Source organism: Hyperoodon ampullatus (genome assembly GCF_949752795.1).
Source record: "Hyperoodon ampullatus genome assembly, chromosome: 1".
In the NCBI taxonomy this organism is placed as follows: domain Eukaryota; kingdom Metazoa; phylum Chordata; class Mammalia; order Artiodactyla; family Ziphiidae; genus Hyperoodon; species Hyperoodon ampullatus.
This window is the reverse complement of record NC_136914.1, coordinates 36085801-36112123: the sequence shown is the minus strand read 5'-3', so window position 1 is coordinate 36112123 and position 26323 is coordinate 36085801. Positions and strand designations below refer to the sequence as shown.

The 26323-nt window shown below is 41.4% G+C and overlaps 1 protein-coding gene across 1 annotated transcript in view; it reads left to right on the top strand.

Annotated features, from left to right (window-relative positions):
• AFF1 (ALF transcription elongation factor 1) overlaps positions 1–26323 on the top strand; it is a 218310-nt gene that overhangs the window by 19354 nt on the left and 172633 nt on the right. The gene's annotated exons all lie outside the window — the stretch shown is intronic.

Genomic DNA, 26323 nt, shown 5'->3' with positions numbered 1-26323 from the left:
CACTTTAGAAGAAAAAAATTTATCAAAGAAATATTCAGACATTAGTAGAAGTAGAGAGAATTCCCCAGATTTAACATTTCTCAATATTTTGCCACACTTAAAAAAAAAAAATCTATCCTTTTTCTTTTGTTCTTTGCTGAAGTGCATTAAAGCAAATCCCAGACATCTGTTTTTTCACTCTGGCATACTTTATGTGCATCTCCTTAAAAAAAGAGACATTTTCCTACATAATTGCATACCAGTCTCATACCTAATAATATTAACGTTTTAGAGTCATCTATTAATTAACCCATCTCCAAACTATCCAGATTGTTGTAAAATGTCTATTCAAGTTGTTTACATCCTGATTCAGCCAAATCAAAGTGCGTATACTGCGTTAGGTTTTGTCAATTAAGTCTTAACCTAGAGCATTTACCTTGCTTATTTGGCAGGGATGGGGGGCGGGCGGGGATTGACTGGTTGAGGAAGCTAAGTTTGAATGTATGTCCTACTTTGTGGATTTGTCTGACTGCTCCTCTTAATGTGTTTTTGTTCTTATATACCAGTGGTTCTCAACCTGGAATACTTTTACCTCCTGGAGGTGGGGGGTGGGTACATTTGACAATGTCTTGAGAGACTTTTAGTTGTCATAATCTCATGGGTAGAGGCCAGGGATGCTGCTAAACATCCTACAGTGCTCAGGATGGCCCCCACTACAAATACTTTTCTGGCTCCAAATGTCACTGGTGCTGAGCTTGAGAATCATGTTGTTCTATCCCAGGTATTTCCTGTAGAATGGACGTTAGCTCTAAAGCTCAGTTACATTTGAGATAAGTCTTTTTGCTCAGAATAGTAACAGTCCAAGAGTGCCGGTATTGTTCTGTGATTTGATCTGGGTGCTGCTTACAGGGGTATGTCACTCTGTGAAAATGCATGTGTGAGTGCATGTTATATCCTAATTTTTAAAGTTTACTGCAAAAAAATCTTCCTAGTCCTGCTGTGAACCTTCCTCTTTTTGACTACCACCTCAGATTCTTGGATGAGTCAAGAAATCTTTAAATCCTCTTTCCTTATAAACTTCCTTAATTCTCAATTCCTTTTAATGTAAGAGACTGGTAAAGATGGGGAAATGGGTGCCTTGTGACCTAATTATTGGGATGGTTATGGGTCTGTTAATGGCCAAGCCAGGGTGCTGGTGTCGTCCTTGCTCTGGAGAGTTGCCCTAAGGGAGGGAACACCGGAACAGTAAGTAATGTTAGGCCACCAAGAAAGCTTGAAGGAGAGAGAAGGAAAGTCCTCCCAGATGGGTTGGCTTCAAGAGAGAAGGTTGCCTTTCTCGAGCACTGAGAAAGGGGCATTTGGGGCAGAAAGAACCAGTGGAGGCTGGGAATGCAGTAGGGGTGTGCTGGGAACCCTTTCTGCAAAGTTGTCTTAAAGCCAGCTTCTTCCCCCATCTCTGATAAATCACTGGAAGGAAAGGCAATGAATTTTTCCTGACAAGTCAGTTCTTACTGGGGGCCCAAGCTTCGTTTGCAAGTGAAAAGACTGCTGTTGGAGTAGTTGACATCACAATGGGCCCTGACTCTTTTCACATCAAAGTGTAAAAGAATCTCCAGGGGTGATAAATGGGGGCTGTTGGACTCATTACTTGTAAGCAGAGCTGAGGGATGACCTCTACATTTTTTTTAATTAAAAGAAAACAGGGTTTCCTAGTGGAGAGCGTGGGGCTGCTCTTCATTTGAATTTTGACTGCTCCCACTGGAGAAGATCTTTGCTAAGGTTACAGGGAGGCAGCCTCTGTTACCTCGGGTTTGCCCTGACTCGCAAATCCTGGAGAAATGGCTCCACCTGGGGTGGCCCTGCCAGGTACTCCTGCTAGGTTGAGAATTGAAGTGCCCTGGCTTCAGCTGCATTTTTGTTGCAAGAGGGGGGAACAGGGCAGAATTTTGGAGCCCTGTTTCTCTGGGGAGACTGAGGGCTTAGACCCCTCCTTTGTTCCTTTTCCCACCCAGCATCAAGAGAAAAACTCCCTTACTCCCATGCAATGCAGAAGGAGGTCAGTTTTTAAGTAAATTCTTAGAACCTGGCACAGAAGTCCAAAGGTTATTGTTTTCAGGCTTACATTTAAAGTTAGTATTCCTTTTGTTTATGTAGTACAAGCCTTTGCATTGGATCAAAACCCTTAACCAAAATTATAGTATTTGAACATTTTATGATCAATGTTTATGTTGAAAGCAACACTATTAAAATACTATTATTAGCACTAATAACCTGGCATTTTATGGAACCAAGACTTGGAAACTGCTCTTTAAATGCAACCCTGCAGCTGAAGGTCCACCTTCAAGTAAACTCTCTTCCTAGTGTCCCCAGCTCCCCATAAAGCTTATCTCTCTTTTGCTGTTTTGTCACTTGGCTCCTTTGTTTCTTTTTTTTCTTTCTTTTTTCTTTTTTTTTTTTTTTGTGGTACGCGGGCCTCTCACTGTTGTGGCCTCTCCCGTTGCGGAGAACAGGCTCCGGACGCGCAGGCCCAGCGGCCATGGCTCATGGGCCCAGCCGCTCTGCGGCATGTGGGATCCTCCCAGACAGGGGCACGAACCCGCATCCCCTGCATTGGCAGGCAGACTCGCAACCACTGTGCCACCAGGGAAGCCCTTGGCTCCTTTGTTGCAGTCGGTCCAAGGCTTAGCCAGATTTTAAACAGCTGGGGGGTCAGAGACTGCCCCTTGTAACCCGAGTGAAACCAGTAAGGTGCTGGGCATCCAAGAATTCTAATGTGTTTACTGACTTCCCAAGTGTTTGGTAATCACCTTCTGAGTGTATCTTCCAAACAAGTTATAAGATTTGAGAAAGAAGCAGAGGTCACAGCTGGAGAGGAGCACGTCCCTGGATGGAGGGTAGAGAGGAGCTGTCCTCCAGCCAATGCGTTTGCAGTAGAGATAAGAGAGTGTTCAAGGCCTCCATTCCCCAAGATACTGGAATGGTGTGAATGTGGGGACACTCCTGGCTGACACGGCTTTTATAACTTCAGATGCCAGCAGCAGCTAATATTTAATGAACACGGTGACCAGATTTTGTGCTATCAAATACTAATAAGTATTTGATAGGTGTGATTTCATTTCAGACTCACAGCTGTCTATGGGGCTATATTTTACAGATGAAAAAGGGGAAGGAAAGTTTAACTGATTCATCAGTGGCAGATACTCAAGCCACCTTCCTTCTGTCACTGGGCCCCAAGTCTGTTCCACATCGTCTTGGCAGAAGCCGGTGGCAGGGAAATACTTTCTGAGCTCTGGTTTGAAACTGAGGCTTGGGCCAGAAATCCTCTTGGTTGACTTTCTTTTCTGACATTGTAAAGGAGTAGTAGATAAAACGCTGTTCCTGGGAGATGACTTCATTGTGGCACCAGTAGTTAGAGAAATGTGCATCTTTTTTTTTTTTTTTTTTTTAATTTTCACATGAATTAGTATTTTATCTTTGAATTTTATTTTATTTATTTTATTCTATAGTAGGTTCTTATTAGTCATCCATTTTATACACATCAGTATATACATGTCAATCCCAATCTCCCAATTCATCACACCCTACCCCCACCCTCCACTGCTTTCCCCCCTTGGTGTCCATACCTTTGTTCTCTACATCTGTGTCTCTATTTCTGCCGTGCAAACCGGTTCATCTGTACCGTTTTTCTAGATTCCACATATATGCGTTAATATATGATATTTGTTTTTCTCTTTCTGACTTACTTCACTCTGTATGACAGTCTCTAGATCCATCCACGTCTCTACAAATGACCCAATTTCGTTCCTTTTTATGGCTGAGTAATATTCCATTGTATATATGAACCACAACTTCTTTATCCATTCGTCTGTCGATGGGCATTTAGGTTGCTTCCATGACCTGGCTATTGTAAATAGTGCTGCAGTGAACATTAGGGTACATGTGTCCTTTTGAATTATGGTTTTCTCTGGGTATATGCCCAGTAGTGGGATTGCTGGGTCATATGGTAATTCTATTTTTAGTTTTTTAAGGAACCTCCATACTGTTCTCCATAGTGTCTGTATCAATTTACATTCCCACCAACAGGGCAAGAGGGTTCCCTTTTCTCCACACTCTCTCCAGCATTTGTTGTTTGTAGATTTTCTGATGATGCCCATTCTAACTGGTGTGAGGTGATACCTCATTGTCGTTTTGGTTTGCATTTCTCTAATAATTAGTGATGTTGAGCAGCTTTTCATGTGCTTCTTGACCATTTGTATGTCTTCTTTGGAGAAATGTCTATTTAGGTCTTCTATCAATTTTTGGATTGGGTTGTTTGCTTTTTTAATATTGAGCTGCATGAGCTGTTTATATATTTAGGAGATTAGTTCTTTGTCCGTTGATTCGTTTGCAAATATATTCTCCTATTCTGAGGATTGTCTTTTCGTCTTGTTTGTAGTTTCCTTTGCTGTGCAAAAGCTTTGAAGTTTCATTAGATCCCATTTGTTTATTTTTGTTTTTATTTCCATTACTATAGGAGGTGGATCAAAAAAGATCTTGCTGTGATTTATGTCAAAGAGTGTTCTTCCTATGTTTTCCTCTAAGAGTTTTATAGTGGCCAGTCTTAAATTTAGGTCTCGAATCCATTATGAGTTTATTTTTGTGTATGGTGTTAGGGAGTGTTATAATTTATTCTTTTACATGTAGCTGTCCTGTATTCCCAGCACCACTTATTGAAGAAACTGTCTTTTCTCCATTGTATATCCTTGCCTCCTTTGTCATAGATTAGTTGACCATAGGTGCATGGGTTTATCTCTGGGCTTTCTATCCTGTTCCATTGATCTATATTTCTGTTTTTGTGCCAGTACCATATTGTCTTGATTACTGTAGCTTTGTAGTATAGTCTGAAGTCAGGGCATCTGATTCCTCCAGCTCTGCTTTTTTCCCTCAAGACTGCTTTCGCTATTTGGCGTCTTTTGTGTCTCCATACAAATTTTAAGATTTTTTGTTCTAGTTCTGTAAAAATTGCCATTGGTAATTTGATAGGGATTACATTGAATCTGTAGATTGCTTTGGGTAGTAGAGTCATTTTCACAGTATCGATTCTTCCAATACAAGAACATGGTATATTTCGCCATCTGTTGGTATCATCTTTAATTTCTTTCAACAGTGTCTTACAGTTTTCTGCATACAGGTCTTTTGTCTCCCTAGGTAGGTTTATTCCTAGGTATGTTATTCTTTTTGTTGCAATGGTAAATAGGAGTGTTTCCTTAATTTCTCTTTCAGATGTTTCATCATTAGTATATAGGAATGTAAGAGATTTCTGTGCATTAATTTTGTTTCCTGCGCCTTTACCAAATTCATTGATTAGCTCTAGTAGTTTTCTGGTGGCATCTTTAGGATTCTCTGTGTATGGTATCATGTCATCTGCAAACAGTGACAGTTTTACTTCTTCTTTTCCAATTTGTATTCCTTTTATTTCTTTTTCTTCTCTGATTGCTGTGGCTAGGACTTCCAAAACTATGTTGAATAATAGTGGTGAGAGTGGCCATCCTTGTCTTGTTCCTGATCTTAGAGGAAATGCTTTCAGTTTCTCACCATTGAGAATGATGTTTGCTGTGGGTTTGTTGTGTATGGCCTTTATTATGTTGAGGTAGGTTCCCTCTATGTCCACTTTCTGGAGAGTTTTTGTCATAAATGGGTGTTGAATTTTGTCAAAAGCTTTTTCTGCATCTATTGAGACAATCATATGCTTTTTATTCTTCAGTTTGTGAATATGGTGTATCACATTGATTGATTAGCGTATATAGAAGAATCCTTGCGTCCCTGGGATAAATCCCACTTGATGGTGGTGTATGATCCTTTTAATGTGCTGTTGGATTCTGTTTGCTTGTATTTTGTTGAGGATTCTTGCATCTATATTCATCAGTGATATTGGTCTGTAATTTTCTTTTCTTGTAGTATCTTTGTCTGATTTTGGTATTGGGGTGATGGTGGCCTCATAGAATGAGTCTGGGAGTGTTCCTTCCTCTGGAGCTTTTTGGAAGAGTTTGAGAAGGATGAGTGTTAGCTCTTCTCTGAATGTTTGATAGAATTCACTTGTGAAGCCATCTGGTCCTGGACCTCTGTTTGTTGGAAGATTTTAAATCACAGTTTCAATTTCATTACTTGTGATTGGTCTGTTCATATTTTCTATTCCTTCCCTGTTCAGTCTTGGATGGTTATACCTTTCTAAGAATCTGTCCATTTCTTCCAGATGGTCCATTTTATTGGCATAGAGTTGCTTGTAGCAGTCTCATAGGATTCTTTGTATTACTGCAGTGTCTGTTGCAACTTCTCCTTTTTCATTTCTAATTTTATTCATTTGAGTCCTCTCCCTATTTTTCTTGATGAGTCTGGCTAATAATCGTTTATCAATTTTGTTTTTCTTGTCAGAGAACCAGCCTTTAGTTTTATTGATCTTTGCTATTGTTTTCTTTGTTTCTATTTCATTTATTTCTGCTCTGATCTGTATGATTTCTTTCCTTTTACTAACTTTGGGTTTTGTTTGTTATTCTTTCTCTAGTTTCTTTAGGTGTAAGTTTAGATTGTTTATTTGAGATGTTTGTTGTTTCTTGAAGTAGGGTTGTATTGCTATAAACTTCTGTCTTAGAACTGCTTTTGCTGCATCCCATAGGTTTCGGACCGTCGTGTTTTCATTGTCATTTGTCTGTAGGTATTTTTTGATGTCCTTTTTGATTTCTTCAGTGATCTCTTGGTAATTTAGTAACGTATTGTTTAGCCTCCATGTGTTTGTGTTTTTTACTTTTTTTCCCCCCTGTAATTGATTTCTAATCTCATAGTGTTATGGTCAGAATAGATGCTTGATATGATTTCAATTTTCTTAAATTTACTGAGGTCTGATTTGTGGCCCAAGACGTGATGTATCCTGGAGAATGTTCCATGCACACTTGAGAGGAAAGTGTAATCTGCTGTTTTTGGATGGAATGTCCTATAAATATTGAATAAATCTATCTGGTCTACTGTGTCATTTAAAGCTTGTGTTTTGTTATTAATTTTCTGTTTGAATGATCTGTCCATTGGTATAAGTGAGGTGTTAAAGTCCCCCACTATTATTGTGTCACTGTTGATTTCCTCTTTTAGAGCTGTTAGCAGTTGCCTTATGTATTGAGGTGCTCGTATGTTGGGTGCATATATATTTATTATTGTTTTATCTTCTTGGATTTATCCCTTGATCACTATGTAGTGCCCTTCCTTGTCTCTTGTAACAATCTTTATTTTAAAGTCTATTTTTTTTTTTTTTTTTTTTTGTGGTACGCAGTCCTCTCACTGCTGTGTCCTCTCTCGTTGCAGAGCACAGGCTCTGGAGGCGCAGGCTCAGTGGCCATGGCTCAAGGGCCCAGCCGCTCCACGCATGTGGGATCTTCCCGGACCGGGGCACGAACCCGTGTCCCCTGCATCAGCCGATGGACTCTTAACCACTGCGCCACCAGGGAAGCCCTATTTTAAAGTCTATTTTATCTGATATGAGCATTGCTACTCCAGCTTTCTTTTGATTTCCACTTGCATGGAATATCTTTTTCCATCCCCTCACTTTTAGTCTGTACGTGTCTCTAAGTCTGAAGTGGGTCTCTTATAGACAGTATATATATGGGTCTTGTTTTTGTATCCATTCAGGGAGCCTGTGTCTTTTGGTTGGAGCATTTAATCCATTCACGTTTAAGGTTAATTATCAATATGTATGTTCCTATGACCATTTTGTTAATTGTTTTGGGTTTGTTTTTGTAGGTCCTTTTCTTCTCTCATGTTTCCCACTTAGAGAAGTTCCTTTAGCATTTATTGTAGAGCTGGTTTGGTGGTGCTGAATTCTCTTAGCTTTTGCTTGTCTGTAAAACTTTTGATTTCTCCATCGAATCTGAATGAGATCTTTGCCAGGTAGAGTAATCTTGGTTGTAGGTTCTTCCCTTTCATCACTTTAAATATGTCATGCCTCTCCCTTCTGGCTTGTAGAGTTTCTGATGAGAAATCAGCTGTTAACCTATGGGAGTTCCCTTATATGTTATTTGTTGTGTTTCCCTTGCTGCTTTCAAATTTTTTCTTTTTCTTTAATTTTTGTCAATTTGATTACTATGTGCCTTGGAGTGTTTCTCCTTGGGTTTATCCTGTATGGGACTCTCTGCGCTTCCTGGACTTAGGTGGCTATCTCCTTTACCATGTTAGGAAAGTTTTCAACTATAATCTCTTCAAATATTTTCTTGGGTCCTTTCTTTCTCTCTTCTCCTTCTGTGACCCCTATAACGTGAATATTGTTGCATTTAAAGTTGTCCCAGAGGTCTCTTAGGCTGTCTTCATTTCTTTTCATTGTTTTTTCTTTATTCTGTTCTGCAGCAGTGAATTCTACCATTCTGTCTTCCAGGTCACTTATCCGTTCTTCGGCCTCAGTTATTGTGCTATTGATTCCTTCCAGTGTATTTTTCATTTCAGTTATTGTATTGTTCGTCTCTGTTTGTTTGTTCTTTAATTCTTCTAGGTCTTTGTTAAACATTTCTTACATCTTCTTGATCTTTGCCTCCATTGTTTTTCCGAGGTCCTGGACCATCTTGAGCAACATTATTCTGAATTCTTTTTCTGGAAGGTTGCCTATCTCCACTTCATTTAGTTGTTTTTCTGGGGTTGTATCTTGTTCCTTCATCTGGTGTATAACCCTCTGCCTTTTCATCTTGTCTACCTTTCTGTGAATGTGGTTTTTGTTCCACAGGCTGCAGGATTGTAGTTCTTCTTGCTTCTGTTTTCTGCCCTCTGGTGGATAAGGCTGTCTAAGAGGCTTGTGCAAGCTTTCTGATGGGAGGGGCTGGTGGTGGGTAGAGCTGTCTGTTGCTCTGGTGGGCAGAGCTCAGTAAAACTTTAATCCGCTTGTCTGCTGATGGGTGAGGCCTTGTTCCCTCCCTGTTGGTTGTTTGGCCTGAGGCGATCCAACACTGGAGCCTACCTGGCCTCTTTGGTGGGGATAATGATGGACTCTGGGAGGGCTCACGCCAAGTAGTACTTCCCAGAACTTCTGTTGCTAGTGTCCTTGTCCTCATGGTGAGACACAGCCACCCCTCGCCTCTGTCAGAGACCCTCCAACACTAGTAGGTAGGTCTGGTTCAGTCTCCTATGGGGTCACTGCTCCTTCCCCTGGGTCCTGATGTGCACACTACTTTGTGTGTGCTCTCCAAGAGTGGAGTCTCTGTTTCCACCAGTCCTGTTGGAGTCATGCAGTCAAATCCCCGCTAGCCTTCAAAGTCTGATTCATCTTTTTGTAATGCAGGAACAAAGCCGATATCTTTACATTGGGGTGTGGAAGGTGGGGTGTGGACAAAAAAGGATGGGAGGGGATAGGGGTGACTAATGAGCTGCTCGCTGGAAAAGGATGAATTAATTTTAAAATTGAGGTATGGGGACTTCCTTGGTGGTCCAGTGGCTAAGACTCTAAGTTCCCAATGCAGGGGGCCTGGGTTTGATCCCTGAACTATATCCTGTGTGCTGCAACTAAGAGTTTGCTTGCCATAACTAAAAATACTGTACGCCGCAGCAAAGATCCCACATGCCACAGCTAAGACCTGGTGCAGCCAAATAAATAAAAGTTTAAAATTGAGGGATGGAGGTGGTGCCCATCCTCAGACAAGTTAGAGCTGTTTTCATGCTTGTGGTGAGGTGATGTGTGCTCTCTCTCTGAGAGCAATTTGCAGTCTGTAGAGCATTGCACAGATGTCAGGTGGTGACCCTGTGAATAATTCAAGCTTTCAACGGTTAGAACTTGTAGCAGGTTTCATTTTAGATTATCTTTCACCATCCGGCAGAAATTTACTTTCCCTCAGTGAGCACTTGATAACTGAGACATGAAATTATCCTTAATTTAAGGGTGGAGGTGTTGATTTTCAAAGAGACAGTGTATTTAATAAACGAGAGCAGGGAATATACCTTACTTGTCTAGAAACTATATCTTAAAATATGTGTTCCTGTAAAGGACAAAGAGTTGAGAGCACAGTCAATGATTGGAGTGAGAGGGGAAGATATTTGGAACAGTTCTTTTTATTTATTTATTTTTGGCTACCTTGGGTCTTCGTTGCTGTGAGCGGGCTTTCTCTAGTTGTGGCGAGTGGGGGCTACTCTTTGTTGCAGTGCACATGCTTCTCACTGAGGTGGCTTCTCTTGCTGAGGAGCATGGGCTCTAGGCGTGCGGGTTTCAGTAGTTGTGGCTCGTGGGCTCTAGAGCACAGGCTCAGTAGTTGTGGTGCACGGGCTGAGTTGCTCTGCAGCATGTGGGATCCTCCCGGACCAGGGCTCCAACCCGTGTCCCCTGCATTGGCAGGCGGATTATTAAGCACTGCGCCACCAGGGAAGCCCCTGGAATAGTTCTTAATATCATTGTTACTTTTCCTTTCTGTCCTCATGTTTCCAACCTACGGTAGTGACTGGGGTAAGGAGAACAATTTTTACAGGCTCACTGAGACTCTGCGGTTAAATTTCCACTTGGAGAGGCAGTCTCAGTTCAAGGCAAAGTGATTTTGCTTTGAAATCGGTGAGACTTGGGCTTGAATTCTAGTCCCAACTAGATGTGTAATGCTGGGCAATTTTCCTAACCTCTCCAAACTCTACTTCCTTCACCTGTAAAATAAGAATAATAATGAGAACTGCATGAGATAATGCATTTTTTAAAACCCAGTGCCTGCACTGAGTCAGTATTGAATAAATACTAATTTTCTCCCCTTTCTATTGACCTGCCTTTGATAATTTTAGTGTTCAGGGTACAGAGAATTCGACCTCAATGATGTTCTTAAAGTTCCTAGGAGGTTTAAAAGTTTGGGCTCCATTGGGCAGTATTGGGAAGCAGCCTGCCTCCCCAATTCCCTACCCCTGTTCTGAGACCCAGCTCAGAGATCCTGGTCTCTGACCAAGGTCTGGCAGTGTGTGAACTGCTTAACCAAATGTTCCTGTGGGCTCAGGTGATTATGAGACTGTTTTTTTTGTTGTTGTTGTTATTTTGGAATTTATATAATTAAGAGTTTGGGCAATTTAAAATGGTTGATGACACTCTGAATTCATTTCTCAGTAAAACCCTCATTTCATGTTTCCTATTACAATATTACATTAAGATATAGTTTAGGGTATACATCAAGATAAGTGTGCCTAAGTGTGTAGAGAAAGTAGATATTTAATTAGTAATACTTTCTACCCTTTTGTGTTAAGTAAATAAGAAATCATACATTTCCCTTAGTTTGACTTTAAAAAATTTTTTTTGGTAGTTTTATTTATTTATTTATTTATTTAAACTTATTTATTTACTTATTTTTGGCTGCATTGGGTCTCTGTTGCTGCGCACTGGCTTTCTCTAGATTCGGGGAGTGGGGGCTGCTCTTTGTTGCAGTGCATGGGCTTCTTATTGCGGTGGCTTCTCGTTGCGGAGCACGGGCTCTAGGCGTGCGGGGTTCAGTAGTTGTGGCACTCGGGCTCAGTAGTTGTGGCTCACAGGCTCTAGAGCGCAGGCTCAGTAGTTGTGGCACACGGGCTTAGTTGCTCCACGGCATGTGGGGTCTTCCCGGACCAGGGCTTGAACCCATGTCCCCTGCATTGGCAGGTGGATTATTATTATTATTATTTTTTTGCAATACGCGGGCCCCTCACCGCTGTGGCCTCTCCCGCTGTGGAGCACAGGCTCTGGATGCGCAGGCCCAGCGGTCACGGCTCAGGGGCCCAGCTGCTCCGCGGCATGTGGGATCTTCCCAGACTGGGGCACGAACCCATGTCCCCTGCATCGGCAGGTGGACTCTCAACCACTGCGCCACCAGGGAAGCCCAGCAGGTGGATTATTAACCACTGCACCACCAGGGAAGTCCAGTTTGTTTGACTTTAAATGGAAGGTCTTCTCTGTTAAGATAATTCAAGACTCACTCATCCATTCAGCAAAGACTTGTGGAGCCTTGATGTCACAAGTGTCTGCTAGGAACCAGGGGCAAAGGCTGGGGAGGGAGGGAACCAGGGTGGGGATAGATTAACCTGATAGGAACTCACACTAGCACTTGCATTCTAGTTACTATGTGAAAGTATTACCATCAAGTGGTTTTCATCTAATGCTTTAAACTTTTTTCAAAGTTTATTCACAATTCACTGTTGCATTTTAATCTCATACAGATCTTATAAGGTAGGTGGGCTTGAAGAGGTTAAGTGGTTTGCTGAAGATCCCAGAGTTAATAGTAAAACTCCTCTCAATAGTAAAACTCCCCTCAAGAGAATGAGTTTTCTCTTACTCATTCCTCCCTCACCCAAATCTTACCCATCCTTTCATGTTCAGCTGAAATATCACCTCTTTTAAACTCTAATCACCCAAGAAATTCATTACTCTTTTTGGGCACTCCTGTCCTTTCCTTTACCTCCGTGCCACATTTCAATTAATGCCTCTCTTCTCCAAATTCACCCTTTAGTACCTGCTCTGCTATAATGGACTCTAGGCCTTTCTCCTTTACAGCCAGCACGGTGTTACACTTGGTCAGTGGAGGGTGCTGGAAGGACATTGCTGCAGTTAGAGAGATTCTCTTCAGGGTTGTGGTTGCTGCCCTTTCTTACTCTTGCTGTACACTGTCACTGAGAGAATGCACACTGTGCCGCGTGTGCACACACCCAGTGATGCTCTGTCCCAGCCCAGCACCCCAGAGCTTGCAGTCTCTTGGCTACTTGCCTGGGTCCTCTCAGTGCAGACACTGGCACACTCCAGACCTCATGCCCACAGAGGCGCCTCACTCTCTCTGTATGCCCATCAGCCTCAGCTTGCCTCTACCCCAGAGAATTGTTTCCTGCTGCTCAGCTAGTATGAACCAGTTCCAGTGAACAACTCTGCCATCCAGTGGGCTGCAACCATAACTTCGCCAACGACGAGATCTCAACTTCAGTTTTGGGGAGTGACCCTCCCCACTCAAAGTTTGTCTGTCCTTGGGTACCGTCTCTCAGCCCAGGGTACCTCTTAGAGTCTCTCTTTATGTCTTGATAGTTTTTCCCCATCATAGTTTAACATTTTTTTGTCTTACACTTCTGTTCACATTATCGTGTGGTTTCTCTCTCCTGATTAGACCTAGGCTAATATGACCTCTAGTGCTCATTTCCCTCAGTCTCAGTGTTACATCACACATCTGTGTAAATTATATATTTCTTTCACACTGGAGGTCTGTTTAATCTTTGAGCATTATCCCTGTGCTTTGCAAATAACCAGCCATTAATGAATGATTGAGTTTGCAGCTGTTGTAGTTGTTGCTGTCATAGAGATGGAGGATGGATGATGGTTATGATGGGTATTTATTTGCCCTTTCTTGGAAAAACAGCCCAAAGTTCTTGCTCTATTACTAATGGGTTAACTTGGTGTTTCTGTGAAATCCTGTAGCTGTTGAGGCAATTGCTTGTTGACCCAACTGTTGAAAACTACATGTTAAGGCCCTGTGTATGAAGTCTTCAGAATTGTGTAAACAATAATTTACTGCTATCTATTTGTCTTCATTGACCTTTTAAAAACAAATTGCTTCAAAGCACAGCAAGCCTTATAACCAATGGTGCTTAAAAGTCACCTGTATTTCACTTTTCAGGCTAATCTGTCAAAGTCATCTTGCAATGGCGTTTTCGTCTGTTTCGGGGGGGGCGCGCGGGTATGAGGCTCGAGTTAATGTTCAGGCTCTACACAGGCACTTGCTGAGCCTGTTCTCTCCAACCCACAAGCGAGGGAGGAGGAGTGAAGCCAGCAGCCCATAGGAGGAATGTTTTCCCTCTTCCTTTGGCATCGTAAGCCTACGTCCAGGAAAGCAGCATAGCCAGAAGACCAGGAATATTGCCTGCATTTTGAAGATAGGTGCTCCATGATGGCTCATAGAAAGGAAATATTGATATGTGGGATCAGTATGAGGCTAATGGGCATTTGTGGATCCCTGAAGAGTTATTGGGCTCAGTCTGCTAGTTGAACCTCTGAGATGTGCCGACTTCAGCTCCTTGGTATTTGCATCTGCCTTCCCTTGCCCAGGCCCAATCTTCTCCATCAGCATTTGTCTGTCATTGCCCGATTCTTTTTTTTTTTTTTTATTTTTTTTTATTTTTTTTATTTTTATTTTTTGCTTTATCACAAATTTAATCAGTTATATGTATACATATGTTCCCATATCCCCTCCCTTTTGCGTCTCCCTCCCACCCTCCCTATCCCACCCCTCCAGGCGGTCACAAAGCACCGAGCTGATCTCCCTGTGCTATGCGGCTGCTTCCCACTAGCTATCTACCTTACGTTTGGTAGTGTATATATGTCCATGCCGCTCTTTCACTTTGTCACAGCTTACCCTTCCCCCTCCCCATATCCTCAAGTCCATTCTCTAGTAGGTCTGTGTCTTTATTCCTGTCTTACCCCTATGTTCTTCATGACCTTTTTTTTTCTTAAATTCCATATATATGTGTCAGCATACAGTATTTGTCTTTCTCTTTCTGACTTACTTCACTCTGTATGACAGACTCTAGGTCCATCCACCTCATTACAAATAGTTCAATTTCATTTCTTTTTATGGCTGAGTAATATTCCATTGTATGTATGTGCCACATCTTCTTTACCCATTCATCCGATGATGGACACTTAGGTTGTTTCCATCTCCGGGCTATTGTAAATAGCATTGCCCGATTCTTTGCACCCCTGCCCCCCCGACTCACACCCACGCAGATGATCTTTTCACACTAAAGCAACATTTCTCTCCTTTATGAAGACAGAGGATACATTAAAATCCCCAATTTGAAAAAGTAGAGAGTAATAATTTGTATGAAGAAGATCTTGTTTCTTTTCAAAAGGTTTCACACCTGGCATCCTTAGAATCGGGGAGTGGGTGTGGTGTTTTTTGAAATGTAGTCAAAAAACTATATTTGGGGTGGGTGTGCTTTTTATCTTCCCCAACTCCCTGAGGTGACAATTCCTGTAATAAGAGAGTGACTTGATAATCTGGGAAATATATGCAGCTTCTTTAGAGTATATGTAGCTTGAACAGAGGTGCTGCAGTGTATTATTTTACACTTCAGCAAATGCTCAGCACCTACTGTGTGCAGAGCGCAGCACAGTAAATTGGACACACGATGTGGACATTCCTTCCTCCCTCCCTGATCCCCTCTCTGGGACATTCATCCTGCCTCATAAGCTCCTTACCATTCTGATTAGCCCCTTTCACTTTCACATGAAACTTCCTTTTTTCCCACCTGATAAAAGCAAGTCACTTCTTAGACCTCTATCTCTGCCTTGCTTCCTTCTTACACCACAAATTTTCTCCCGCACAGTCCTCATCATGGCTTCACCACCACCTCACCCCCAGCCCAGGAGACTCCCCCAACTGATTTTCTGAGCCAGAACTGCTTCCAGAGTGCTGTCACTTCCCTGAGCATATTCCTTTATGCCTCTAAGTGGTAGTCATTATCTCCTAGCCTAACTTGATTGCTCCTCAGCGGGAGAAACTTTATTATGTTAAGAGGTTTCCCCTAAGTTCATTGCTCCTCTAGTTGAGAAACCTCCACGGCTCCCTATCACCTACAATTTAGAGATTGATTCCTTTAATGTGGCATTCAAACCCTGTGTCCCGTGGGCCTCAACCTTGTCTACAAGTCTCATCTCCCATCACTCCTGTCCTTCCCCCAGCCTTGCTGCCTAGCTGTACAGAAGTTCTCACAATTCCATATATAGGCCTTTGTGTTTCAAATACCATGCCTTGGCATATGCTATGCCTTCCTCCCGTCCTTGCTCCATTCATTCATTCATTCATTCATTCATGCATTCATCCATAAGTGCCATCAGGAAAGTATGACCTTTACAGCAACATACAGGAAGGGCACCTAAATGTAGATTTAGGGAATAATCAGGGAAGACTTCTTGGAGGAAGTGGTGGTTAGGTAGAATATTAATGTATGTTGAAGAGTTAATCAATTGAAAAAGTTGGGTGGTGGAATGAGAAGAGAAATGTATTCTGGGTAAAAGAAAATATACTTCAGAAGATTTGGGTAAAAAAAAATAGGCTCCTTTTGAGGAACTTAGTGAATTTCAGTATAACTGGAGCATAGAGCACAAGGCCAGGAAGTGATCTGGGGACCATGCTAAAAAATTAGACTTTATATTTAGGGGAATGGAAAGCCATCAAAGAATTTTAATTAGATTAATGGTACGTTTGCTTTTATTTTTATTTCTCTTTTTTTTTGAATTTTATTTTATTTTATTTTTCTACAGTAGGTTCTTATTAGTCATCCATTTTATACACATCAGTGTATACATGTCAATCCCAATCTCCCAATTCATCACACCACGACCCCCACCACCCCGCCGCTTTTCCCTCTTGGTCTCTATACGTTTGTTCTCTACATCTGTGTCTCAATTTCTGTGCTACAAACTGGTTCATCTGTACCATTTTTCTAGGTTCCACATATTTTTCTCCTTCTGACTTATTTCACTCTGTATGACAGTCTCTAGATCCTTCCAAGTCTCTACAAATGACTCAGTTTCGTTCCTTTTTATGGCTGAGTAATATTCCATTGTATATATGTAGCACATCTTCTTTATCCATTCATCTGTCGATGGGCATTTAGGTTGCTTCCATGTCCTGGTTATTGTAACTAGTGCTGAAATGAACATTGGGGTGCATGTGTCTTTTTGAATTATGGTTTTCTCTGGGTATATGCCCAGTAGTGGGATTGCTGTGTCATACGGTAATTCTATTTTTAGTTTTTTAAGGAACCTCCGTACTCCACAGTGGCTGTATCAATTCACATTCCCACCAACAGGGCAAGAGGGTTCCCTTTTCTCCACACCCTCTCCAGCATTTGTTGTTTGTAGATTTTCTGATGATGCCCATTCTAACTGGTGTGAGGTGATACCTCATTGTAGTTTTGATTTGCATTTCTCTAATAATTAGTGATGTTGAGCAGCTTTTCATGTGCTTCTTGGCCATCTGTATGTCTTCTTTGGGGAAGTGGCTATTTAGGTCTTCTGCCCATTTTTGGATTGGGTTGTTTGTTTTTTTGAATATTGAGCTACATGAGCTGTTTATATATTTTGGAGATTAATCCTTTGTCCGTTGAGTCGTTTGCAAATATATTCTCCTATTCTGAGGATTGTCTTTTCGTCTTGTTTGTAGTTTCCTTTGCTGTGCAAAAGCTTTGAAGTTTTATTAGGTCCCATCTGTTTATTTTTGTTTTTATTTCCATTACTCTAGGAGGTGGATCAAAAAAGATCCTGCTGTGATTCATGTCAAAGAGTATTCTTCCTATGTTTTCCTCTAAGAGTTATAGTGTCCAGTCTTACATTTAGGTCTTGAATCCATTTTGAGTTTATTTTTATGTATGGTGTTAGGGAGTGTTCTGATTTCATTCTTTTACACGTAGCTGTCCAGTTTTCCCAGCACCACTTATTGAAGAGACTGTCTTTTCTCCATTGTATATCCTTGCCTCCTTTGTCATAGATTAGTTGACCATAGGTGCATGGGTTTATCTCTGGGCTTTCTATCCTGTTCCATTGATCTATATTTCTGTTTTTGTGCCAGTACCATATTGTCTTGATTACTGTAGCTTTGTAGTATAGTCTGAAGTCAGGGCGTCTGATTCCTCCAGCTCTGCTTTTTTCCCTCAAGACTGCTTTTGCTATTTGGCGTCTTTTGTGTCTCCATACAAATTTTAAGATTTTTTGTTCTAGTTCTGTAAAAAATGCCATTGGTAATTTGATAGGGATTACATTGAATCTGTAGCTTACTTTAGGTAGTAGAGTCATTTTCACAGTGTTGATTCTTCCAATCCAAGAACGTGGTATATTTCGCCATCTGTTGGTATCATCTTTAATTTCTTTCAACAGTGTCTTACAGTTTTCTGCATACAGGTCTTTTGTCTCCCTAGGTAGGTTTATTCCTAGGTATTTTATTCTTTTTGTTGCAATGGTAAATGGGAGTGTTTCGTTAATTTCTCTTTCAGATGTTTCATCATTAGTGTATAGGAATGCAAGAGATTTCTGTGCGTTAATTTTGTATCCTGCAACTTTACCAAAGTCATTGATTAGCTCTAGTAGTTTTCTGGTGGCATCTTTAGGATTCTCTGTGTATAGTATCATGTCATCTGCAAACAGTGACAGTTTTACTTCTTCTTTTCCAATTTGTATTCCTTTTATTTATTTTTCTTCTCTGATTGCCGTGCTAGGACTTCCAAAACTATGTTGAATAATAGTGGTGAGAGTGGCCATCCTTGTCTTGTTCCTGATCTTAGAGGAAATGCTTTCAGTTTCTCACCATTGAGAATGATGTTTGCTGTGGGTTTGTCATATATGGCCTTTATTATGTTGAGGTAGGTTCCCTCTATGCCCACTTTCTGGAGAGTTTTTTGTCATAAATGGGTGTTGAATTTTGTCAAAAGCTTTTTCTGCATCTATTGAGACGATCATATGGTTTTTATTCTTCAATTTGTTAATATGGTGTATCACATTGATTGATTTGCGTATAATGAATCCTTGCATCCCTGGGATAAATCCCACTTGATCATGGTGTATGATCCTTTTATTGTGTTGTTGGATTCTGTTTGCTAATATTTTGTTGAGGATTCTTGCATCTATATTCATCAGTGATATTGGTCTGTAATTTTCTTTTTTTGTAGTATCTTTGTCTGGTTTCAGTATCAGGGTGATGGTGGCCTCATAGAATGAGTTTGGGAGTGTTCCTTCCTCTGCAGTTTTTTTGGAAGATTTTGAGAAGGATGAGTGTTAGTTTTTCTCTAAATGTTTGATAGAATTCACTTGTGAAGCCATCTGGTCCTGGACCTCTGTTGGAAGATTTCAAATCACTCTTTCAATTTCATTACTTGTGATTGGTCTGTTCATATTTTCTGTTTCTTCCCAGTTCAGTCGTGGAAGGTTATACCTTTCTAAGAATTTGTCCATTTCTTCCAGGTTGTCCATTTTATTGGCATAGAGTTGCTTGTAGTAGTCTCTTAGGATGCTTTGTATTTCTGCAGTGTCCGTTGTAACTTCTCCTTTTTCATTTCTAATTTTATTGATTTGAGTCCTCTCCCTGTTTTTCTTGATGAGTCTGGCTAATGGTTTATCAATTTTGTTTTTCTTGTCAGAGAACCAGCCTTTAGTTTTATTGATCTTTGCTGTTGTTTTCTTTGTTTCTATTTCATTTATTTCTGCTCTGATCTGTATGATTTCTTTCCTTCTACTAACTTTGGGTTTTGTTTGTTGTTCTTTCTCTAGTTTCTTTAGGTGTAAGTTTAGATTGTTTATTTGAGATGTTTGTTGTTTCTTGAAGTAGGGTTGTATTGCTATAAACTTCTGTCTTAAAACTGCTTTTGCTGCATCCCATAGGTTTCGGATCGTTGTGTTTTCATTGTCATTTGTCTGTAGGTATTTTTTGATGTCCTCTTTGATTTCTTCAGTGATCTCTTGGTCATTTAGTAACGTACTGTTTAGCCTCCATGTGTTTGTGTTTTTTACTTTTTTTCCCCTGTAATTGATTTCTTTCCTTTTTTTTTTTTTTCCTTTTTTTTTGCGGTACGCAGGCCTCTCACTGCTGTGGCCTCTCCTGCTGTGCAGCACAGGCCCCGGACGCGCAGGCTCAGCGGCCATGGCTCACGGGCCCAGCCGCTCCACAGCATGTGGGATCTTCCCGGACCGGGGCACGAACCTGTATCCCCTGCATCAGCAGGCGGACTCTCAACCACTGCGCCACGAGGGAGGCCCTCTTTTCTTTTTTTAAAAAATAAATTTATTTATTTATTTTTGGCTGTGTTGGGTCTTTGTTTCTGTGTGAGGGCTTTCTCCAGTTTCGGCGAGCGGGGGCCACTCTTCATCGCGGTGCTCGGGCCTCTCACTGTTGCAGCCTCTCATTGCAGAGCACGGCTCCAGACGCACAGGCTCAGTAGTTGTGACTCACGGGCCAAGTAGGTCTGCGGCATGTGGGATCCTCCCAGACCAGGGCTCGAACCCATGTCCCCTGCATTGGCAGGCAGACTCTCAACCACTGCACCACCACTGCACCCTTGTAATTGATTTGTAATCTCATAGCGTTATGGTCAGAAAAGATGCTTGATATGAATGATTTCAGTTTTCTTAAATTTACTGAGTCCTGATTTGTGGCCCAAGATGTGATGTATCCTGGAGAATGTTCCATGCGCACTTGAGAGGAAAGTGTAATCTGCTGTTTTTGGGTGGAATGTCCTATAAATATTGAATAAATCTCTCTGGTCTATTGTGTCATTTAAAGCTTGTGTTTCGTTATTAATTTTCTGTTTGAATGATCTGTCCATTGGTATAAGTGAGGTGTTAAAGTCCCCCACTATTATTGTGTTATTGTCGATTTCCTCTTTTAGAGCTGTTAGCAGTTGCCTTATATATTGAGGTGCTCGTATGTTGGTTGCATATATATTTGTTATTGTTATATCTTCTTAGATTTATCCCTTGATCATTAGGTAGTGTCCTTCCTTGTCTCTTGTAACAATCTTTATTTTAAAGTCTATTTTATCTGATATGAGTATTGTTACTCAAACTTTCTTTTGATTTCCTTTTGCATGGAATATCTTTTTCCGTCCCCTCACTTTCAGTCTGTATGTGTCCCTAGGTCTGAAGTGGGTCTCTTGTAGACAGCATATATATGGGTCTTGTTTTTGTACCCATTCAGCGAGCCTGTGTCTTTTGGTTGGAGCATTTAATCCATTCACATTTAAGGTAATTATCAATATGTATGTTCCTATAACCATTTTCTTAATTGTTATGAGTTTGTTTTTGTAGGTCCTTTTCTTCTCTCATGTTTCCCACTTAGAGAAATTCCTTTAGCATTTGTCGTAGAGCTGGTTTGGTGGTGCTGAATTCTCTTAGCTTTTGCTTGTCTGTAAAACTTTTGATTTCTCCATCGAATCTGAATGAGATCCTTGCCGGGTAGAGTAATCTTGGTTGTAGGTTCTTCCGTTTCATCGCTTTAAATATGTCATGACACTCCCTTCTGGCTTGAAGAGTTTCTGCTGAGAAATCAGCTGTTAATGTAATGGGAGTTCCCTTGTATGTTATTTTTCGTTTTTCCCTTGCTGCTTTCAATAATGTTTCTTTGTTTTTAATTTTTTCCAATTTGATTACTATGTGTCTCAGTGTGTTTCTTCTTGGGTTTATCCTGTATGGGACTCTCCGCATTTCCTGGACTTGGGTGGCTATTTCCAATCCCATGTTAGGGAAGTTTTCAAGTATAATCTCTTCAGGTATTTTCTCTGGTCCTTTCTCTCTCTCTTCTCCTTCTGGGACCCCTATAATGCGAATGTTGTTGCGTTTAATGTTGTCCCAGAGGCCTGTTAGGCTGTCTTCATTTCTTTTCATTCTGTTTTCTTTATTCTGTTCCGCATCAGTGAATTCCACCATTCTGTCTTCCAGGTCACTTATCCATTCTTCTACCCCTGTTATTCTGCTATTGACTCCTTCTAGTGTATTTTTCATTTCAGTTATTGTATTGTCCGTCTCTGTTTGTTTGTTCTTTAATTCTTCTAGGTCTTTGTTAAACATTTCTTGCACCTTCTCAATCTTTGCCTCCATTCTTTTTCCAAGGTCCTGGATCATCTTGACTATCATTATTCTTTTTTTGGAAGGTTACCTATCTCCACTTCATTTAGTTGTTTTTCTGGGGTTTTATCTTGTTCCTTCATCTGGTGTATAGCCCTCTGCCTTTTCATCTTGTCTATCTTTCTGTGAATGTGGTTTTTGTTCCACAGGCTGCAGGATTGTGGTTCTTTTTGCTTCTGCTGTCTTCCCTCTGGTGGATGAGGCTATCTAAGAGGCTTGTGCAAGTTTCCTGATGGGAGGGACTGGTGGTGGGTAGAGCTGCCTGTTGCTCTGGTGGGCAGAGCTCAGTAAAACTTTAATCTGCTTGTCTGCTGATGGGTGGGCCTGGGTTCCCTCCCTGTTGGTTGTTTGGCCTGAGGCAGCCCAACACTGGAGCCTACCCAGGCTCTATGATGGGCCTAATGATGGACTCTGGGAGGGCTCACGCCAAGGAATATTTCTCAGAACTTCTGCTGCCTGGGTCCTTGTCCTCATGGTGAGACACAGCCACCCCCTGCCTCTGCAGGAGACCCACCAGCACTAGCAGGTAGGTCTGGTTCAGTCTCCTATGGGGTCACTGCTCCTTCCCCTGGGTCCTGATGCACACAGTACTTTGTGTGTGCCCTCTAAGACTAGAGTCTCTGTTTCCCCCAGTCCTTTCGAAGTCCTGCCATAAAATCCCACTAGCCTTCAAAGTCTGATTCTCTAGGAATTCCTCCTCCCATGCCGGATCCCCATGTTGGGAAGCCTGACGTGGGGCTCAGAACCTTTACTCCAGTGGGTGGACTTCTATGGTATAAGTGTTCTCCAGTTTGTGAGTCACCCACCCAGCAGTTATGGGATTTGATTTTATTGTGATTGTGCCCCTCCTGCCATCTCATTGTGGCTTCTCCTTTGTCTTTGGATGTGGGGTATCTTGTTTGGTGAGTTCCAGTTTCTTCCTGTCGATGACTGTTCAGCAGTTAGTTGTGATTCTGGTGCTCTCGCAAGAGGGAGTAAGAGCAAGTCCTTCTACTCTGCCATCTTGGACCAGTCGGTAGGTTTGGTTTTAAAAGGTCACTTGTCAAGTGGGGCAGAAGTGGAAGCACAGAAACCAATTGGGGGCCTATTACGTAGTCCACAGGAGAGTTGGAGAGAACAGAATAGATTCTGGATAATTGAGGAGAAATAACAACAATGACAACATCAACAAGAACAACAACAAAAGGATTTGTAGGTAGGTTGGATGTAAAGGATGAGTAAAAGAGAAGGATCAAGAACAATTCCCAACCACTTGGCTTTGTTACTGGCAGATGCTGTGATTAAGATGAGGAACACTGAAGGTGGTACATGTTCTCTGGGGGAGAGTTTAGTTTGAGATGCCTGTGAAAATCCTTGCATGTGGAGGTGTCAAGTGGGCAATTGGTCATTCAAGAATGGAGCTCATTGGGGAAGGTCTGGGCTCAAGATACACAATTATTCTGTAGAAATTGAGTCAGAGTTGTACATGAGATTACCGAGGAGAGAAAGAGGATGAAACTGCCTAGGAACAGGCAACTAAGTAGCAAGAAGGCTCAAGGAGACTGAGAAGACACTGCCAGAGAAGTGGGAGGAAAACCAGGCGAGTGTTATCTTGGGGGCCAAGAGAAGAGGCTGTAGTGGTTCAGGGCATCTGATGCTGTTCAACTGCTGGTTCAGTTACCTCTTCCTCCCACTTTCCAGCAGTAAAGGACCACTGCCTCTGAAAGATAAAATCTTTTATTATGGCATTTATTTCTTAAATTGCTTTTATGTTTATCTTCCTTACAAATTTCTGTCATTGGACAGCTAATTAAGAGCTGTCATCTTTGTGTCTCCAAGGGCTGGCATTGTATCTAGACTCAGAAATATTCAATAAAGTAATTCAGTAATTTAAAGATGAGTAAGAATTGGCCTCTACCTGTCAAGAAATGGTAGTGCCCTCTTTTTTTAAAATATAAATTTATTTATTTTATTTATGTATTTTTTGCTGAGTTGGGTCTTTGTTGCTGTGCGTGGGCTTTCTCTAGTTGTGGCGATTGGGGACTACTCTTCATTGCAGTGCACGGGCTTCTCATTGTGGTGGCTTCTCTTGTTGCAGAGCATGGGCTCTAGGCACACGGGCTTCAGTAGTTGTGGCGCATGGGCTTAGATGCTCCACAGCATGTGGGGTCTTCCTGGACCAGGGCTCGAACCTGTGTCCCCTGCATTTGTAGGCAGATTCTTAACCACTGTGCCACCAGGGAAGCCTGTAATGCCCTCTTAGTGATTTGCCTTATTTTTGTCTCCCTGGATTTGGGATGTGCTTTTAAATATATCAACATTCCTTCATAGCCCCTTGTAGAATTTTCTGCACTCACAGTGGCAGAAGTATGACATTTTCCTGAGGTCTTTGCCCATCCCAAGAACCATAGTTTTTTTTTTTTTTTTAATTGAAGTTTAGTTGATTTACAATATTAGTTTCAGGTGTACAACATAGTGATTCAATATTTTTATAGACTATACTCCATTTAAAGTTATTAAAAAACAATAGCTATATTTCCCTATGATGTACACTATATCCTTGTTGCTCATGTATTTTTTTTTTATAATTAATGTTGCCATGCCAACATTCTTTCTAAATTTTATTTATTTATTTATTTAGGCTGAATTAGGTCTTCGTTGCTGCACACGGGCTTTCTCTAGTTGCAGTGAGCGGGGGCTACTCTTCATTGTGGTGCGCGGGCTTCTCATCATGGTTGCTTCTCTTGTTGTGGAGCACAGGCTCTAGGCACGCGGGGTTCAGTAGTTGTGGCTCACGGGCTCTAGAGCACAGGCTCAGTAGTTGTGGCACATGGGCTTAGTTGCTCCGCAGTATGTATGATCTTGCTGGACCAGGGCTTGAACCCGTGTCCCCTGCATTGGCACGCAGATTCCCAACCATTGTGCCACCAGGGAAGTCCCTCATCTATTTTATATATGGTAGCTTGTATCTCTTAATCCCTTACCCCTATCTTGCCCCCCACCTTCTCTCTCCCCAGTGGTGACCACTAGTTTTCTATATCTGTGAGTCTGTTACTGTTTTGTTATATACATTTGTTTGTTTTATTTTTTAGATTCCACATATAAGTGATAACATAGAGTATTTGTCTTAGGAACCACACTTTTGAGACCTTACACAGGGGGCTTACACTAGGGGAGTATGGGAAATGGCAACTCTTGTAAAAATAAGCTAGTCAGTGGGTGGTAGGTTAGCTGAGAGAAAAGATTTATGAGCAACATCCTGTTCTGGGATCACTGCTGGGGACAGAAGAGGAGGAGAGACTGCTGTATAAATCACGAAGGCAGCTTAGGAAATAAAGTCTGCCCTGGGGCATCTCGGGGGACCCTCTACAGATCCCTTTTGCATAACACATGGGTGACGGAGAATCGATAGGTGTAAATCTATGTGGGGGTTAGTTTGGGTTGAGATAATCCATCTTTCAGAAGGGGAAAAAAGGAGCAGAAGACAGAGAGATGGCACAGTGGGCCCAGAATCATCTATGTTTTGTAAGTGCTTGCTGAATTGTGAAGAAAATGAGAGTGAAGGGGCCATTTGGTAGAGAGCAGAAGATTGTGTTCATTGGTCTCAGGTCTCATGCGGTACCCTCTGTGTGGAGTGCCTCCTTGTTCCTTCATTAATGTGCATCAGTTTCTGCTCTGGCTCCGGATGTGTAGGTGAGATCCTAATGTCTTGACCAGAGTGTGAATTATTTGGTTTGAGATTTTTTTTTTTTTTTGAGAAGGAGGAGGGTCCTTTTCAAATGAAAGACCCTCGAATCTGTTCATTAATAGGAGATTAGATTCTACATTAGATACACCTACAAAATAGAAAATTAAGTAGCTATTAAAAAGGATAAGATAATTTTGTGTGTTTCAACATAGCATGGTGTAATATATAAAAATTACGGAATAGAATTAAAGATATGATCTATTTTAATGGATAGGAATATAGAGTTCTATCTTTCTAGACATACATGCATTAAAATGGTTCTGAAAGGACATGCCCCAACCCTTGCAATGTTAATTTTCTTGGGAATAGAATTATTCAGGTTGCTGAGGGACATAACTTAAAAAAAAAATTTATACACTTAAGGGTAATTTTTTTCATGATGTGCATGTCTTAACTTTGTAGTTAGGTTTAAGATATTAAAATGAACGTTTTCTGAAATATTTGAAAAGGTGAAGGAAATGGTTCCTCGTTCTGCCACTTCCTTAAGAAAATTAGAATATTGCACATTCACTTGTTCAGCCAATAAATATTTGTGTCCCTATTGCATTCCAGGCATTGGTCTATCCAGTGAGGCTATAGCAGCAAATAAAACCGATGTGATGCTACTTTTCTGGAGCTGATGTCCAATGTAGACAAAGAGTAAACATGTAACAGGTTAGGGTTATAAAGCAGGATTGGTGGGTATAAGTAGTGTCAGGTGTATGAGGAAAAGTTGTGCTATTTTCTGTCAAGTCATCAGGAAAGTCCTCTCTGATAAGGTAATATTTGAGCAAAAACCTGAAGGAGTATAAGCCAGACAGATGACTGAATCTGGGAATGGGGGAAACTTTTCAGGCAGAGGGAGCATGTGCAAAGGCCCTCAGGCAGTGTGTACTTAGCAGGGCAGCCAGTAAAGAGGGAGAGTAGTTGGATGAGGTCTGAAAGAGCTAGCAGGAGGCCAGACTGTAGAGAGCCTTGTAGCTGTTGGAAAGTTGTTGGAGTGAGATGAAAAGCCACTTGAGGTTTTTTTTTTTTAATTTTTATGTTTGGCTGCG